General features: G+C 38.3%; 9 non-coding genes across 9 annotated transcripts; 6 read left to right on the top strand and 3 right to left on the bottom strand.

Moving 5' to 3' along the window:
- The first annotated feature begins 637 nt into the window (after nucleotides 1-637).
- On the top strand, nucleotides 638-709 carry Trnap-agg (transfer RNA proline (anticodon AGG)). Its single transcript has one exon. It is a non-coding gene; the product is annotated as a tRNA-Pro (tRNA).
- Nucleotides 710-1,356: 647 nt separating this feature from the next.
- Nucleotides 1,357-1,429, bottom strand: Trnai-gau (transfer RNA isoleucine (anticodon GAU)). Its single transcript has one exon. It is a non-coding gene; the product is annotated as a tRNA-Ile (tRNA).
- A 4,756-nt stretch (nucleotides 1,430-6,185) lies between these two features.
- Trnat-agu (transfer RNA threonine (anticodon AGU)) lies at nucleotides 6,186-6,259 on the top strand. The gene has a single exon. It is a non-coding gene; the product is annotated as a tRNA-Thr (tRNA).
- Nucleotides 6,260-8,508: 2,249 nt separating this feature from the next.
- Trnan-guu (transfer RNA asparagine (anticodon GUU)) lies at nucleotides 8,509-8,582 on the top strand. The gene has a single exon. It is a non-coding gene; the product is annotated as a tRNA-Asn (tRNA).
- A 756-nt stretch (nucleotides 8,583-9,338) lies between these two features.
- Nucleotides 9,339-9,411, top strand: Trnav-uac (transfer RNA valine (anticodon UAC)). Its single transcript has one exon. It is a non-coding gene; the product is annotated as a tRNA-Val (tRNA).
- Nucleotides 9,412-10,422: 1,011 nt separating this feature from the next.
- On the bottom strand, nucleotides 10,423-10,494 carry Trnap-ugg (transfer RNA proline (anticodon UGG)). The gene has a single exon. It is a non-coding gene; the product is annotated as a tRNA-Pro (tRNA).
- Nucleotides 10,495-11,443: 949 nt separating this feature from the next.
- On the top strand, nucleotides 11,444-11,517 carry Trnat-ugu (transfer RNA threonine (anticodon UGU)). The gene has a single exon. It is a non-coding gene; the product is annotated as a tRNA-Thr (tRNA).
- Nucleotides 11,518-12,276: 759 nt separating this feature from the next.
- Trnav-aac (transfer RNA valine (anticodon AAC)) lies at nucleotides 12,277-12,349 on the top strand. Its single transcript has one exon. It is a non-coding gene; the product is annotated as a tRNA-Val (tRNA).
- A 2,242-nt stretch (nucleotides 12,350-14,591) lies between these two features.
- Trnap-cgg (transfer RNA proline (anticodon CGG)) lies at nucleotides 14,592-14,663 on the bottom strand. Its single transcript has one exon. It is a non-coding gene; the product is annotated as a tRNA-Pro (tRNA).
- Nucleotides 14,664-18,534: the final 3,871 nt, after the last annotated feature.

The following is an 18,534-nucleotide window of genomic DNA, read 5'->3' on the forward strand; positions in this document are numbered from 1 at the left end:
ATACACTTATGTTGAGTCCTTGAGAGCAGGAGATAGATGCGCGGGGGTAACAGAGGTGATGTAATGACGTTAATTAGACAAACGTTTGAAGACTAAAGACGTAATATTAAATGCACAAATTATAGGACTAATTGGATTATTCAAATATCGGCAAATTTGTACCCTTTTATGAAAAATTACGGCCAAATTTGCTTCGACCGTCAAAAAACCAATAATGATAACGATCACGATCAGGGTAATAACGGTTTATTCACATCACATCCGTGCAACTAGAAATTACGCTAACAGGATGGGCTCTTGACGCTAACTATATAGAAAATAATTACCAAAACAAAAAGAACCGTCCCTGGGTGGGCTTGAACCACCAACCTTTCGGTTAACAGCCGAACGTGCTAACCCTATTGCGCCACGGAGACTTCCTTCGAGGGATTTTGTAAAATTTACACCAAATTTAGTTGTTTGGATGAAATTTTAACTTGCTTAAGGTTTCTGCTACATTATTGCATCTTGCTCGAAAGACATGAAAAGCGAAAAATCGGGGGAGTTGGGTAGAAACTGTCTTGGCCAATGAGACAACACATAACTGGTGGTGTTAGTATAGATTAAGACATTTGTCAATGGAAGCTCAACCACGTTTGGCCTGTTGGTCTAGTGGCATGATTCTCGCTTAGGGTGCGAGAGGTCCCGGGTTCGACTCCCGGACAGGCCCTTTTAAATATTCTTTTGTCAATGAAGACAGCATCATAAAGAAACAGACAATTCTACGATGGTTTTTAGGACGTCACAACGGCCCGTTTGAAACAGTGGAATACCTTCCTCCTATAAAACAAATTACTTTCATGTTCGTGCAAAAAACAATTGTAACTGACCCCCATGAAACCCTCTGGATGAAGAATAACCCTTAACCAAGTGTTTCTGTTGACATCCATCTTTTTCAAACCAGTAGGAGAAGGCAGCGTTGTTACAACGCCGGACTTCGCGGAGGTCGCGGGTTCAAGTCCCGCTCTTCATTTGACCGCTTGGTTGGAGTTGCTTCTCGGTAGGCCCTAGTTTCAACTTCTTGGTCATGCTTGTAAATAGCCAACTGGTCTGCCTCCCGCCAGTTGGGATTTTTAAGCCTGTCATATCTAGTTGATACATTTGGAGCTTAGCGCATTGACCACTAGAAGCAACAACATTTCAACATTTTTTTAAGAGCTAGGAAGATAATAAACTAAGATAAATTTGATCCAGTCGTTTTGTTTTGTACCGATCCGGCGGAAAAAAGATATTTTAAAAAATTAGTTTTTCGACAGTAGAGAGCAGGGAAATCAGGTACAAATTTTAAGATAGTGTGTTGCAGTTAAAAAAAAATGTTGGTCCGTGTGAGGGTCGAACTCACGACCTTGGCGTTATCAGCACCACGCTCTGCCGACTGAGCTAACGGACCAGAAACACTAACCTGGCTGCGGTCTTTTATTAATTATAACTGCCTTCGTACATTTTTTAAATTAACTATATCTACGTTTCCTTTACAATACTTAGATATAATACTTACAATATAATGAAGTTAAAAAAAGCCTTCGCACATGGAAGTTACCATACTAGTAAGTTACCATAAGTTGGGTCTGGTGAGGTAAAACACCCGCTTAGCAGTGTCAGTTACTGCTGTGTATTCAAACTGAGTGATTTTATTTTTAAAGATGTATATACTTTGTTGAAATAATTATCCAGAAATTAGAAGTTGTTTCCCATTTAGTTATTTTCTAATCATGTCTCGTCAATATCAGAAGCTTATGTTCTAAATAACAACGAACTAGAATGAAAAGTAACATGTTTTCTTTAATTATATTTGTTTTCAAAAAATGAAATTCTAAGTACATTCGTGAAAAAAGAGCTTAAAACTAATTACCAGGTCATGCCTCTAACATTTTTTTTTTTTTTCAATAAGTTAGTGACTTGTTGAAACAACCGGTTACACTTTGGGGAATTAGCTCAAATGATAGAGCGCCCGCTTTGCTTGCGGGAGGTATACCGGGATCGATGCCTGGAATCTCCAATTCTTTTAATTTATTTTTTTGTCACAGTTTTAATACTTGTAGATATTATTTTATTCCCACTGATTACCAAGATTAAATTAAGAAAACCAGCCCTTTTATGGGTGAAAAAAAATTGACAAGGGAGTGTTGAAGTTTGAGGGGTTACAATAAAGTAGTCAGTTTATGTTTAAAATCTAGAACAATAAAATAAATATAAATACTTTTTTTAATAAATACTTTGTCCGTGGGCGTTCGGCTGTTAACCGAAAGGTTGGTGGTTCAAGCCCACCCGGCCGGGGGACGATTCTTTCTGTTTTGATAATTGTTTTCTATATAGTTAGCGTCAAGAGTCCATCCTAGCGTAATTTTTAGTTCTATTGCATGTTAGTAGGTCTTCTCAAACAGACAGCCACTGCGCAGATGTGATGTGAATAAACTGGTATTATCGTGATTGTTATCATTATTGGCTTTTTGACGGTTGAAGCAAATTTGGCTGTAATTTTTCATAAAAGGGTACAAATTTGTCCATATTTGAATAATCTAATTAGTACTATAATTTATGCAATCAATATTACGTCTTTAGTCTTTAAATGTTTGTCTTGTCAACGTAATTACATCACCTTTGTTATCGCCGCGCGCATTCATCGCCTGCTTGGGTGACTAGAAGTTGAAGAACTTGAACACAAGCATTCTTTTTGTGATATATTAAAACGTTCCTTTATAAACAGCATACCTTGCCCCTAATCAATCGTTTAGGTCTTAATTAAGGATATCTGAGACATTTGACGGCTAATATTGCTTTGCTCATTTGATGATTGACGGTAAAAATATTGCGGTTTTGACGGTTGACGGTTAATGTTTTGGCCATTTGACGGTTAACACCATTGAGACCCTCTACCTAATGCTAAAACAAGGATAGCGTTGTTTTTGAAAAACTTCAATATTGAGCATCGTGAGTAGTAGGCAAATATTCAACTGTTTGCTCTACTTCGTGGACTTATTTTTTCTGTCTTCCTAATCAAAAAACTAGAAACTACGAGTTCCTGATTAGCACACCACTGAGTATGGCAGCTTTCATTCGTAACTGGTTTTCGTACGTAGTGTAGTGGCTATCACGTCCTCTTCACACGCGGAAGGTCGCCGGTTCCAGCCCGACCGGAAACACATTTTTTTTTTTTCCTATGAGGCTATATCTTACTACTCAACTCTAGCTAGCTCCTACAAAATTTTGAGTCATCGAAAACAGAACAAAAGGAAAAAAACGAAAGGTGTTGACGTAACTGAGCTCCATTAATCTTTTATCCTTTAGCAACTTCATATTAGGATCGATACCTTAAATAACGCTATCGAGCTATGATCTTAAAAAAAGCTTATGTTATTGATAGTTAGTGGGTTAGTAACCAGAAATGTACGAGTTTTAGTCGGAGAAACCAAAAAATCTATTCGCAATTAGTTGACGGCTGACGACAATTCTATTGTCTTCGAAAAGCCCCCATGGGGAAAAACAATAAAGGATGTATGTTAATAACATAACTAAAGTAAAGCGCACCCTCTGATTGGTTAATTTAGCGTCTACTATTTGCCCATGGGTGTACGCTGCTGACGTGTGTGCTAATGTTTACAAAGCAAATCTTTTGACAGACATTGTTTCCAAAGTAATGACCGACGTCCTTCTGCCAGAAATGCGAAACTGTCTTCACAGTTGTCTGAAGATGAAACTTTATCGAGTTACTGGTGTGCAGTCGGTTGTCATGAATGAATTTTCACGCGCTTGTTTTCTCTTGTCATGTAAGACTACACGAACATTTTTTTGTGATGTAGCTCAATAAAAGGACTTCTGTTGTTCCAATGTCTCAATGTTATGTTATAAAACAAATGGTAAACGCCATAGCGTACACTATTGAGTTATGGATGCACTTGGGAGGTTTGCTAAGCACTCAAGAAGCTAGAGTCGCACTCGGCTATCGCCTCGTGCGACTCTTACGCTTCTTTCGTGCTTAGCAGCCTCCCGCGTGCATCCATAACTCAATAGTGCACGCTATGGCGTTAACCATTTGTTAAATGTATGTATGTATGTGTGAAATGTCAATTTCAACTTTCATATTCTCCTACGACAAAACCATCGTTTTAAACTTTTCTATTCTTTTTGTTGTGTTCCAGGGTATTTTAAATGGAGTAATTAATCAATTTCTTTCATACGTTTTGCTGATAAGATATGGCGAAAAAGAAAGATGATGACATCGACCATTTCATGATCGCATCAGTCCAAGCAATCCATAACCTTAACCCCTATTATCGTAAAGCATGATGAGAACATCTTTGAGGGTGAAGAATATTTTGGCAGGTTGCTTAAACATTTCGCCGGTATCAGGAGAGGATGAAGAGTGAGCCACGTCATGCATCAAGCGTGCGCGCTCAGTACTAAAATGAACAATGATAGGGCAGATGGCCACTGCTATAGCTTTGCTTGGATTTAACGAGCTTGGACGTACGGTGAACCCTACTTTTCTTTCCAGAAACAGATTTTATTTACAATTATCTCCACATTGTCCAAAAATAAACAGAAAATCAAGGTAGGAAGTTAAAGAAAACAAAAAAAGTTATATTTGCCAGCAATAAAGATAGAAAGTTAAAAAAAAAAGAAACAAAAGGTAGAAAGCTGAAAGTTAAAAAATAAAATTCACGATTTCTGTCCACGGGACATAGAATCCTGCCATCTTGCGGCTGCAAGGCGCGTGAGACGATAGTCGCTAAATGCGAACTTGTTCTTTAAGGAACCTCACCAGTTGACTAAATTCACTTAATAGGCCCACTTATACAATATCTGGCAGAGAAAAGTTCACTTCAAACTTGGACTTAATACTATGTTTTTCCATGTTGAGATTTGTGTAAATGTTGTTGCACAATGTGTAAACTCCTCTGAGAACAGTTGCAGGGCCCCAATGAAGAACACCTTTGATGAAGTATGCTCCCTGCTAAACATTTATTATTATGGTTATTGCTCTGTGTAGTCGTGTAGTTACCAGTCCAACTCCACTGATTATTTTTCTCCGTCCCGTCAATAAAGCAAGATCAGGAGCCCATGACCCGGAGCGTCCATCTCCCATACCAGCCCTTTCTCGTATCTTTTTATTTTTAGAATTTGACCTCTGGGAGTTTTCGCACCCCGGTCCCCGAGGAACCCCTAAGAGGTATCAATTCTAAAACAACACGTTATCTCCTGTCATAGCGGAGCCCCATACTCATATCGGAAAGAAAAGGAAACCCATGAGTTGATTTTCTCATGGTTATCATGGCTAGCCGTATTGCTCGTGGGCGCGTATACACGACGACGACGGCGGAGTTGCCCAACATGGCGGCCATACTCCAAATAATAGGTTGACAGAGACATGCAGCCTTTGTTTACCGTGTACTTCCTTGATATTAGACATTCATGTCATGATCAGTTGACACCTGTCAAAACAAGGTATCCGCTGACAAGTATCACAGACCATATTGCGGGCTCAAGTTTACTGCTTCTCGAGGTCACGTGTTTTTGTGAAGTTGACCGTTGACCAAGTGCTGGTTATCGATTGGATCGCGGGCTCATATTAGGTTAACTTGTTGGAAACAGGGCAGGATTGTTCGGAAGCCGGTTAACGCTGACCCAGGATTAAAAGTTAACCGAATTATAACTTTTTCTTCTATACAAATGTTTTTGTTTTTTTGTTTTTGTTTTTGTTTTTGTTTTTGTTTTTTTTTTTGCTGTTTTGTTTTGTGTGTATGGTGATTATTAAAAGTCAAAACAGAAGACAGAGAATATACAGAAAACCTCACCGCAAAATTACAAAATTCAAATCAAAATGCTACCTTTTTCTGGGTTAGCTTAATCGGGCTTTGAACAACCCGACCCAGGAGCTACGCTTTTAGGCTGGCCTAAATCTATATATTAATTCTTTCAGCTCAATGCGCTAAAAGGAACCACGAAAGCTCCCGCTGTGGACCTTTTGAGGTTGAACACCCTAAGTATTGAGCTATCTTAGTACTGCTGGAAATTACCAAGCGTGAAAGTGGACATGTGACCAACTTACTACTACATGTATTAACAATTTTTTTTTTTTAATTTTTTAATTTTAATTTTTAAAAAATAAACAAATAAACAATAATACACGAGGTTATCTAATGTAGGGCGCCGTAGCTCAGTTGGTTAGAGCGCCTGTCTAGTAAACAGGAGGTCATGGGTTAAAATCCCATCGGTGCCTTACAAATGTCGCACTTGATACTATTTTTGAAAATTGCTCAACGAAGTTTCACATGTTGTACCACCGGGATTTTTTTGGTTGTTTTATCCTATGGATTTACTTTTAAGATCTACGCAAGAGTCGACTGAAAAATTTCAAGAATTGTATGGAACGTAATTTGCGAATAAATGACCATTATAATATAGATAGGACCCTGCGCACGCTCTGATTGGTCAAAAACCCATGTTTTATCAGAGTATAAAGCGCTTTCAAAACATTACTTAAATGTAAATAGACACCCTGGATTACATTTGTCGCGTTAGTTCAACGACATTTCTTTGGTCGATTTGTCTCGTTTGATGAGTTTACATTTCTTTCTTCTTTCATTGCTGTAAGAGTAGTTCGCTCCAAGGTGGGGGGCTGGGGGTGGGGGCGGATAACTACGATGGACTAGCATCCCATCCATGGGACAGAAAAATACTCTCAGTTGTTTAATACAACGGAGACTGGGATTAGCTCTGCAGTGTGTGGGCTCGCAAGGCCCGGGTGCGGCCATCTAACCTTTCCGTGCCAAAGGAAGGCCTCAATTTCATTTCTAAAAGATGAAATTAAACCTTTAACTGCCAGGTTACAATAAAGCAAGTCGCAAAGAAAAGAGTAATTCTTCAAAGAATCTTTGTGTTATCTGTATTATACAGCTGTTTTGAGAAAGGTTGCGCTACAAAGCGTAAAACAGTACCGCGCGACAAATATACCGAAAGGTGCTCTGGGTATTGCCCGTTTACCGCTTGTCGATTGAAGTCCACGTTGTTTTAGAGCGACAGCGGAAAATTCATTAATAGGAGTATTCTCATCTTCTCTGATAGCTAGAGAAAATTATCCAAATAAAAAGTTTACAAACCGTTATTTGTACAACAATGGTCGGGGAAACGTCTGCCTTCAAAAAATGGAAAGCTGCATATTGGCTAGTAAAGTAAAGACTGCTGGAGAATCCGGCTAGCGATCTCGGTACCTCCCGTATGCTAAGCGGACGCTCTACCATTTGAGCTAATTTCCCAAACCGTAAGCATTTGGTTCAATATACAAATTATTATAACTATTGAAAAAACAATGTTAGAGGCATGACTTGGTGATTAGTTTTATTTTTTTCTAAATGTACTTAGAATTTCATTTTAGAAAAACAGATAATTTAAGAAATATGTTGCTTTTCATTCTAGTTCCTTGTTATTTAGAACATAAGCTATTGACATTGACGAGACATGATTAGAAAATAAATGGGAAACAACTTCTAATAAATAATTTCGGGATAACTATATTTCAACAAACATGTCCTTATCATTTGAGAATGCACGTTAACAATATATACATACATCTTAAAGAATAAAACCAAATCAGTTTGAACAAAGTCAATAAGCGGGTGCTGTTCTTCATTAGGTCAAACTTTTGACAACGTTCTTGTACAAAGGCAGTAGTACTTAATAAAAAACGGCACGAGGTTAATGTGTCTGGTCCGTTATTTAAGTCGGCATAGCGTGATAACACCAAGGTCGTGAGTTCGACCCTCACACGGACCAACTTTTCCTTTTAAGTAAACCAGCTGGAAAATGCTATTTTAAGATTTCCAACTGACTGTACTCTGACTGTACTCTGTTTTCTTTTTCCTGTATTTTTTTCGATTAGTTTATTCCCCGTGATCGGTTTAAAACAAGAGGACTAGATCAAAATTACTTAAGATTAATATTTTTCTAGAAGTCGTTGAAATATTTCCCGGCCAACAGAAACAGCTGGTTAAGTGATATTTTAATCTAGAAGGGTTTCATGGTAGTCAGTTGGAATTGTCTGCAAAAAAAGGAGGAAGGAGCTCCGTTGTTTCATATGGCAGTTGTGACGTCACAAAAACCATCGTGATATTGCCTGCTTCGTTACTATGTTGTGTTCATTGACAAAAGAGTATTACAAAGGGCCTGTCCGGGAGTCGAACAGGCACCTTTCACAACGCACCCAAAGCGAGAATCATCCCACTAGACTAACAGGCCAAACGTGGCTGAACGTCATTTAACAAAGGTCTTAATCTACTTCTGTCTGTCGAACTGGTTCTATAACACCTGTTTTGTTTTGTCTCATTGGCCAAGACAATTACTATCCAACTCCCCCGGTTTTTCGCTTTTCATGTCTTTCGAGCAAGATGCAATAATGGAACAGAAACCTTACGCAAGTTAAAATTTCTTCCACAAAATTTGATGAAAATTGTACAGAATGTTTTCATGGAAGTCTCCGTGGCGCAATCGGTTAGCGCGTTCGGCTGTTAACCGAAAGGTTGGTGGTTCAAGCCCACCCGGGGACGGTTCTTTTCGTTTTGATAATTATTTTCTATATAGTTGGCGTCAAGAGCCCATCCTGTTAGCGTAATTTCTAGTTGCATTGCATGTAAGTAGGTCTTCTCAAACAAACAGCCACTGCGCGGATGTGATGTGAATAAACCGTTATTATCGTGATCGTGATCGTTATCATTATTGGTTTTTTGACGGTCGAAGCAAATTTGGCCGTATTTTTCATAAAAGGGTACAAATTTGCTCATATTTGAATCATCCAATTAGTCCTATAATTTGTGCATTCAAAATTACGTCTTTAGTCTTCAAACGTTTGTCCAATTAATGTAATTATATCACCTCTGTTACCGCGCGCATTTATCTCCTGCTCTCGTGACTAGAAGTTAAAGGACTCAACATAAGTGTATCTCTTTGTGAGATATTAACACGTTGGTTTCTAAATACCATAACTTGACCCTAGTCAATCGTTTAGTTCTTAATTAAGGATATCTGACACACTTGACGGCTAATATTGGTTTGTTCATTTGACGGTTGACGGTTAATTTTTTGGCCATTTGACGGTTAACTCGAGTGAGATCCTATGGTAACGCTAAAACAAGGAGAGCACCGTTTTTGAAAAACTTCAATTTTGAGCATCATGAGTAGTAGGCAAGTGTTCAACTGCTTGCTGTACTTCCTGGACTTATTTTTCTGTCCTCCTGATCAAAAATTAGAAACTACCCTTTTCTGATTAGCACACCATTGAGGATGGGATCTTACATTCGTAACCGGTTTTCGTAGTGTAGTGGTTATCACGTCCGCTTTACACGCGGAAGGTCGCCGGTTCGAGCCCGGCCGGAAACACACGATTTTTTTTCCTATGAGACTATATCTTGCTACCCAACTCTAGCAACCTCTTACAAAATTTTGAGTCAGCAAAAACAAAACAAAAGGAAAAAAACGGAAGGTGTTGACGTAACTGAGCTCCTTTAGCAACTTCATATTAGGATCGATACCTTAAATAACGCTATCGAGCTATGATCTTAACAAAGCTTGTGTTACTGATTGTTAGTGGCTTGGCAGCCAGAAATGTATGAGTTTCAGCTGGAGAAACTAAAAGTCTCTCTGCTTTAAGTTGACGGTTGAATGCAATTTCTGTGTTAAATAAAAGCTTTCAAATGAACCAAGGACAAAAGCCATCGCTTTAAACTTTTCCGTTCATTTTGTTTTGTTCCAAGGTAAACTAAATGGAATAACTAATCAATTTCTTTTTACGTTTTGCTAATAAGATTTGGCGAAAAATAAAGATGATGACATCGACCATTTCATGATCGCATCAGTCCAAACAATCCATAGCCTTAACCCCTATTATTGTATAGCATGATGTGAACATCTTTGAGGGTGTAGAGTATTTTGGCAGGTTGCTTAAACATTTCGCCGGTATCAGGAGAGCATGAAGAGTGAGATAGTTAACCTCCCATATGTCTCAAGGTAATTCCTCTCAAACTATTTTTAGATATAGTATCCAGTTCTCCCGCGGATAATGTTAACACGCGCGTTGCGTTGATGTTTTCTTGGAGGATGAAAATGCACGTATTAAAGCCGCTTGGGATTCTCTTGGGCTGTGACTAAAGTTCGCTTTAAATCGATCAGCGGATTCACGAAAAGTCTAACAGGAAGCGAAGGAGAGATTAAAAGAACGAGTGAATGTCTCATCCATACCTACAATTTGGAAAATACTAGTTTTTCCAGGTGTAAACTCATCTGAAAACAGTTGCAGGGCCCAAATGAAAAACTTCTTTGATAAAGGATGCTCCCTGCTAAAAAATTATTGTTATGATTATTTTAATTACTATTTAAAAAGAACCACAATTTGGGCCTGTCCGGGAGTCGAACCCGGGACCTCTCGCACCCAAAGCGAGAATCATGCCACTAGACCAACAGGCCAGACACATAGACAAATGCTTTAATCTGCTACTCCCATGACTCAGCTGGTGTTTTAATACCTGTTCTGTGTTGTGTTGTAGTTACCAGTCCAACTCCGGAGTAAACGGAGTTTTCCGCGTCATGTCAATAGAGCAATTCTGACTCAGCACTGACACGAGACATTCAATGTGAATAGTTTATTGAGGATGCGTCAGTCAGTCATCTGATGCAGATGTATTCCGTCTAATAAGATAATCTATCTCCTTGCAAATTAAAACTGTTGGTTCTAACAATTAGAACCTGTGCTACGCCAAATACGAAAAACCACTAAAAGCGTACCCTTAAGATATGGTCAAAAAATGTGTGGAAACGTATTCCTCAGAACTCCGAGGAAAGGGTACAAATCAATAAGCTAGAACATTTTACAAGACACTGTTAAAACAAAGCTTAATAAACTTTTGGACGAACACGAAGACTGACCGATCAAGTATGAAGTAAATCTCCCGCCAAAAGCCAAAAAAGTCCTTAATTAATCATCCCAGGACACCCCGCCAGCATCTCCATCATGCTCTCAGAATAGTAATCTCTGACTAATTCCTCCCTGAATCGTCAGAAATGACATATTTCAAAAGCGCAAATACTGATTTGTTGCTTTCTCGGTAAAAGCTACAAGATGAAAAAAGAAAAAAAACATGCCCGTCTTGATTGACAGACGTCACAAAATTATGAATATCAACAAGCGAACGATTCCGATCAGTTGGTTAAATGTCTGAAAAAAAGGAAACCAACTTTATCCCTTATCTGATCAGAATGCATAAAAAAAGCCAAGCAGTGAAACAGACAAAGGAACAGGATCATTACCCCCACATAATTTAAAAAACACACTTCTTATGAAGAGAACAAAATTCTCTTTCCTGGCTACCAGATGTTTCTTTCTTGAATCCATAAAGTCTCTCTCCCTCTAATGTAGGGCGCCGTAGCTCAGTTGGTTAGAGCGCCTGTCTTGTAAACAGGAGGTCATGGGTTCAAATCCCATCGGTACCTTAGAGGGGTCGAACTTTTCAATTCTCAACACTTTTTTATTACTTTTGCTCATCGAAGCTTCACATATTGTTTAACAGGGAATTTTTGTAAGGTTGTGTTATCCAAAAATAGTCTTATTTTTAAGGTCCACGCAGGGGTCGACTGAAAAATTACATGATGGTACATTTAAAGTGCTACTGTATATCACGAAATTCGCATCTTTCCCATCTAAGCCATTTTAAAGCATAAACAAGTAGACTGTACGAGAAGAAAAACGCTGTTTACCATTTCAAAGATTACCTTTCGTTCCAAAGATATTCAAGATTTTAAAATATGCAAATTGGCCAACTGATGACGTCATAAACTCGACCAAATTTTGATCAAACTTAATGAAAAAGATATCTCTGCCAATTTTATCAGAAATCTTTGATTCTTTGCGGTAAGATTCCACTAGATGTGCTGCACAATATGAGCTAAACAGTTCTGTTACAATGGGAACATGATGGGGTACATACCCTCTCGATAGAAAAAGCTTTTCTGGCCAGCTTTGGCTTTCTATTTTGATACTTGCCAGTGGTGCCTCATCTGCATGATCCAGCAAGCATATAAATGTGTTAGGTGGTGTTTGTGGCCTTGTTTAATGTTTTTCGAGCTGAAAATCACTAAAATATTTGAATCAGATTGGAGGGGAATGGAAAACAGTGAGGAAAATTTGATCATAGTACCACGTTAACGTGGTTTAGATATACTTCGTTTTAAGATCATTAGTGTTTCATCGAGGTTTCCGTAGTGTAGTGGTTATCACGTCCGCCTAACATGCGGAAGATCGCCGGTTCGAGCCCGGCCGGAAACAATCTTTTTCGTTTCTTTATTTGACTCCTGCAGTTGCTTTTTTATGATTGCATGTCTCGATTACTTTATGAACTGTTTTATGGCATCTTGTATTTTAAGAGTAATGATACTCAAGTAATAGTAATCTTGACAAGTAAATAAATCATAATTGAAAAATGTCAAAATATAATAGCAAACTTTGTTGCATCAGTTATATTATTTAGCAGTTATTTTTCTGTTGTAATATTATGACAATAGCTTGTACCAATTGTCCTCAAAAATGTCCAAATATTCTTCCAAAACTAGTAATTTGTTTTATCCAAGACTGATTTCATGTAACAACCGCGGGATTAGCTCAAATGGTGGAGCGCCCGCTTTGCATGCGGGAGGTACCGGGATCGATGCCCGGATTCTCCATATACTGTTATTTTACTTCAAAAGACAAAGTTCAGATCAACACAGATTTTTTAATATTATTTGGCAAGTTGTTTTCTTCAAAATTTTACAAATAGCAGTGTCTTTTTTATTGTTCTAAATTAGTTCATGTGGTGTAATTAAATATCCTTTTTCATTTTCGGTAACACCTGAAGAAAAGTGGTAGCCTGTTTTTCAAAATAGCCTCGTAATAGCTAAGGCATCTGTACAATGGCGGATAAGCTCAAATGGTAGAGCGCCCGTTTCGCATGCGGGAAGTACCGGGATCGATACCCGGATTCTCCAAATTCAATATTTTTGCTACCCATTTTAACATTTTTTTTGTCTTTTCGTCTTTTTGGTTTGCAATTCTTTTTTCCTCATTTATCGCCCCATAAAAAGCAGATAGTGTGCCATAACGTCCTGCACAAAATTACTGTATTACTCATCATTAGTATTGACTGTTATTCGGATTCTCAATTTTGTCGTTGGATAGTTGTTTTTCATTGTTATAGCTTAAAACGTGCATTGAAATTTTCAGCAGGAAACCGTGAATGCACCATATTCTCAATGTTAAGCAGACTTTCATTAAAAATAAATTTATTGAATGCGATTATTATTTCCTTAAATCTTTAAGAAGAGCTGGCTCGCTGGTGGTGGAACCTAAGTACGGCTTCTTCGACACAAGTTGTCATAGCGTCTGTAACAGCGGACCAAAATCCACAGCGGGAAAAAATGGCGGCTGTACATTTCACCTCAATGCATGGCGTACATGGATTATCAAAGTAGGCATAAAATCATAGCTTTGCAACATTTGTCGCTGTATTACATTCATTGTGTACGCTGGGTTCAAAGCTTTAGGAAGTTTTCTGCGCATTTTTCATGAGCGTTTCTTAGGTATTCTGACGCTAAGAATTATTGGTAAATGCACCCGTCGCCATCTTGTTCCCCACAGTGGATTTTTTTTGAATAATTTTTAGATGGGTTTTCTTATCGCGACATCGACATGAACCCACAAGCTATAGCTTAAGTTCCATCGTGTTTAATAAGTAAAGATTACTCGTTCATTTATTCCAGATTCTTAGCAAACCTATGGTTGCCTTCAGTTAATAATTCTTATCTCACCGTGGAAACGGCCTTGACGCAGTCATAAGCACAAGGGCAATCACAAGCCAAGGATATTAACCACACGTGGTCATGTTTGGTTAATGAAAACACTGGATCCAGATTACCTCGCGCCTAAACAGTTCTTCAAAATAGCGGAACGTTGAAATGATTTTCTTTGTGCTTGTGTTTGCATCGAATTTCGTTTTTACTTGGGTCATCCCTAATGCTTGCGTTTGTACTTGCGCTTGTGCTTGCGCCACTAGTGAAAACCGGGCTTAATCATGCGCAGCTTTTTGCTTCACTAATACGAAACCAACGGCAACTCTATTAGCAAGTTTACACTGCTTTGTTTAAAAACAGTTTAAAAACTCCCTTTGCTGTTTTGATAAGGACTGCACGCAAACCAAAGCAAGCCAAATTTGTGTTTCTCTTTTTTCCTTCTTTGCGCGGGAAATGTTTCCTTGCTCATTTAAAAAAGACATTCTCTGAGCTGCAGATATTTATTAAAACACATTCAAAGAAGGCTTTGTATATGGTAAGGAAATTAAAGGCAGAGTTTCATAGTTCAGCGCATGCCCAAGCTTTCGCGTGAGAATAAAGTATCATTTTTCGTTTACTTTCTTCGCTTTTCTTCCTTCGCTCGTTCGTTCAGTTTTTTACATGCAATAAGCCAGTGATAAAAAAAGCCACAGAAATCGATGCTGTTACGACTTGCAAAATCTTTTGACAAAATAGTAAACATGGGGCCTGTCCGGGAGTCGAACCCGGGACCTCTCGCACCCGAAGCGAGAATCATACCACTAGACCAACAGGCCGACGCTTATGATTCTAGCTTTTTGTCACTTAATGATAAATATCGCCTGTAAAACCATCTGTCTGGTGAGGAACTCGATATCTGAAATTTCCCTTAGTAAATTGTTTAATCCAAGGACTATTAGGTCTGCGACAACTGTGTTAAGGCATTGATGCGGTCAGTGTGCTAGTTGCGATCGAGGTGCTGTTTGAAAACGATCGTTGCGTGGAAAACTGGTAGAAGTAACGTTCCATACCAGTTGTAAGTGCACCTAAATCTGTCCCTTCACAAGAGGACAACGAATCGCGAGCTTCAAAAAATAGCTCAGCATTCGTAAGGGACATTTACTCTTGTTAATTGTGTGACTTTGTTACACTGATTTGGCAACACTTTTTTTTAAACTAGCAACAAAGCGGCGACGAAATCTCCAGGGTATACACTAGCTTATGCAACGAATCAATAAATTGAGTCTGATTTCGAAATGTTTACATACCATGTCTGAATGTAGAGGAAAAAGAGAAATCTGGCTTATATTTTACGAAAGGGATGGGTAGGTACAGGTTAGGTTATGTATGCATAATTGACCTCTTGCACTTGTGTGGGATTCTGCATTTATCTTTTCTTGCTTACTTTTTTCCCTTCTTCCTTCCTTCCTCTTAAAACAGGGAGAACTTTGGATTTCTTAAAAGTCCAGTATATTTGGTTTTTTTTGCTACTGCTCCATTCTTGGTTGAAATGAAAGTTGTTTTAATCAGTGCGTTAATGTGAACATTTCGAACGAATCTTTGTACAGGTGGGGAATTAGCTCATATATTTTATCCTTTTGCATACCATTTTTATTCGTCGAAGGCTGTAGATCGACTGCCGAAGGCTCATGTTCTTTTTGAATTTTTTTTAGCCAGCGAACGTTTTCATTGTAATTTTTAATTATGTCTCATCCTTGCTGCGCTTCAATCTTTAATTGTTCTTTACTTGATAAAATGCGCAAACTGCGTATTTTGTTTTGAAAACAATGTACTGTTACTGGTTGAGATTACGTTAAGTTATTATCGGACGCAAAAAAGGATCGTGTGAGGGTCGAACTCACGTCCTTGGCGTTATCAGCACCACGCTCTGCCGACTGAGCTAACGGACCAATCGTACTTAGTGGATGTTGAGTTACTTTACAAATCAAATTTTTGGGGCATTTCATTTGGTCAATCATTCAAAGTATGAAATATGGACAAGAAAAAAAAGTATTTATGTTATTCTTCTAGATTTTAAACATAAACTGACTACTTTATTGTAACCCCTCAAACTTCAACACTCCCTTGCCAATTTTTTTTTTTTTTTTCACGCAGAAAAGGGCTGGTTTTCTTAATTTAATCTTGGTAACAGACTGATACTTTGACTGATTTTTACTATTAAGCAATGAGAATAAAATAATATCTACAAGTATTAAAATTGTGGCAAGTAAATAAATTAAACAGTATGGAGAATCCGGGCATCGATTCCGGTACCTCCCGCATGCAAAGCGGGCGCTCTGCCATTTGAGCTAATTCCCCAAAGCGTAACCAGTTGGCTCAATAAACAAGCTTCTAACTTATTGAAAAAACAATGTTAGAGGCATGACCTGGTCATTAGTTTTAAGCTTTTTTTGACGAGTGTACTTAGAATTTCATTTTAGAAAAACAAATACAATTAAAGAAAACATGTTACTTTTCACTCTAGTTCCTTGTTATTTAGAACATAAGCAGGCTACTGATATTGACAAGACATGATTAGAAAATAACTAAATGGGAAACAACTTCTAATTTCTAGATAATTATTTTAACAAAGTATATACTTCTTAAAAAATAAAATCACTCAGTTTGAATACACAGCAGTAACTGACACTTCTAGGCGGGTGTTGTACCTCACAAGACCCAACTTATGGTAACTTACTAGTATGGTAACTTCCATGTGCGAAGGCTTTTTTTAACTTCATTATATTGTAAGTATTATATCTAACTATTGTGAAGGTAACGTAGATATGGTTAATTTAAAAAATTTACGAAGGCAGTTATAATTAATAAAAGACTGCAGCCAGGTTAATGTGTCTGGTCCGTTAGCTCAGTCGGCAGAGCGTGGTGCTGATAACGCCAAGGTCGTGAGTCCGACCCTCACACGGACCAAATTTTTTCTTTAACTGGAACACACTATCTTAAGATTTGTAACTGATTTCCCTGCTCTCGGCTGTCAAAAAGATAATTTTTTTAAAAAAATTTTAATTTTTCCTCCGGCTCGGTACAAAACAAAAGGACTAGATCAAATTTACCTTAGTCTGTTATTTTCCTAGAGCTTCAAAAAAATGTTGAAATGTTGTTGCTTATAGTGGTCAATGCGCTTAGCTATACCTACTAGTTCATAGACGTGTCACTTAAACTGAAGGAAACAGATATATCAACTAGATGTAACAGGCTTAAAAATCCCAACTGGTAGGAGGCAGACCAGTTGGCTATTTACAAGCATGACCAAGAAGTTGAAACTAGGGCCTACCAAGAAGCAACTCCAACCAAGCGGTCAAATGAAGAGCGGGACTTGAACCCGCGACCTCCGCGAAGTCCGGCGTTGTAACAACGCTGCCTTCTCCTACTGGTTTGAAAAAGATGGATGCCAACAGAAACACTTGGTTAAGGGTTATTCTTCATCCAGAGGGTTTTATGGGGTCAGTTACAATTGTTTTTTGCACGAACATGAAAGTAATTTGTTTTATAGGAGGAAAGTATTCCACTGTTTCAAACGGGTCGTTGTGACGTCCCAAAACCCATCGTAGAATTGGCTGTTTCGTTATGATGCTGTCTTCATTGAACATGAAGTGAGAATCATACCACTAGACCAACAGGCCACCGATCCCAATTCCAGTTTTTGTCACTTAATGATAAATATCGCCTGTAAAACCATCTGTCTGGTGCAGAACTCGATATCTGAAGTTTCCCTTAATAAATGGTTTAATCCAAGGACTATGAGGTCTGCGACAACTGTGTTAGGCATTGATGTGGTCAGTGCGCTAGTTGTGATCGAGGTGCTGTTTGAAAACGATCGTTGCGTGGAAAGCTGGTAGGAGTAACGTTCTATTCCAGTTTTAAGTGCACCTAATTCTGTCCCTCCACAAGAGGACAATGCGTCTCGAGTTTCAAACAATAGCTCAGCATTCGTAAGGGACATTTACTCTTGTTAATTGTGCGACTTTGCTACTCTGATTTGGCAACACTCTTTTTTAGCAACAGAGTGGCGACAAAATCTCCAGGGTATACACTAGGTTATGTAACAAATCAATAAACTGAGTCTGATCTGGGAATGTTCACATCCCATATTTGAATGTAGAGGAAAAAGAGAAATCTGGCTTATATTTTACGAAAGGGATGGGTAGGTACAGGTTAGGTACGTCTCGCTCATTCAAGTTATGTATGCATAACTGACCTCTTGCATTTGTGTGGGATTCTGCATTCATCTTTTCTTGCTTACTTTTTTCATATCTTCCTTCCTTCCTGTTAAAACAGGGAGAACTTTGGATTTCCTAAAAGTCCATTATATTTGGTTTTTTCCTAATGTTATCTCTCCATTCTTGGTTGAAATGAAAGTTGTGTCCATGTTTTAATCAGTGCTTTAATGTGAATATTTCAAAGGCATCTTTGTACAGGTGGGAAATTAGCTCATATATTTTATCCTTTTGCATTCCATTTTTATCCGTCGAAGGCTGTAGATCAACAGCCGAAAGCTCATGTTCCTTTATCCAAAAAAATCCACTGTTGGGAACAAGATGGCGACCGGTGCATTTACCAATAATTCTTAACGTCAAAATCCCTTAAAACGCTCATGAAAAATGCATAGAAAACTTCCTAAAGCTTCAAACCTAGCGTACACAATGAATG

Source organism: Orbicella faveolata, unplaced genomic scaffold, assembly GCF_042242905.1.
Source record: "Orbicella faveolata isolate gen_17 unplaced genomic scaffold, um_ofav_v1 contig_35, whole genome shotgun sequence".
Classification (NCBI taxonomy): domain Eukaryota; kingdom Metazoa; phylum Cnidaria; class Anthozoa; order Scleractinia; family Merulinidae; genus Orbicella; species Orbicella faveolata.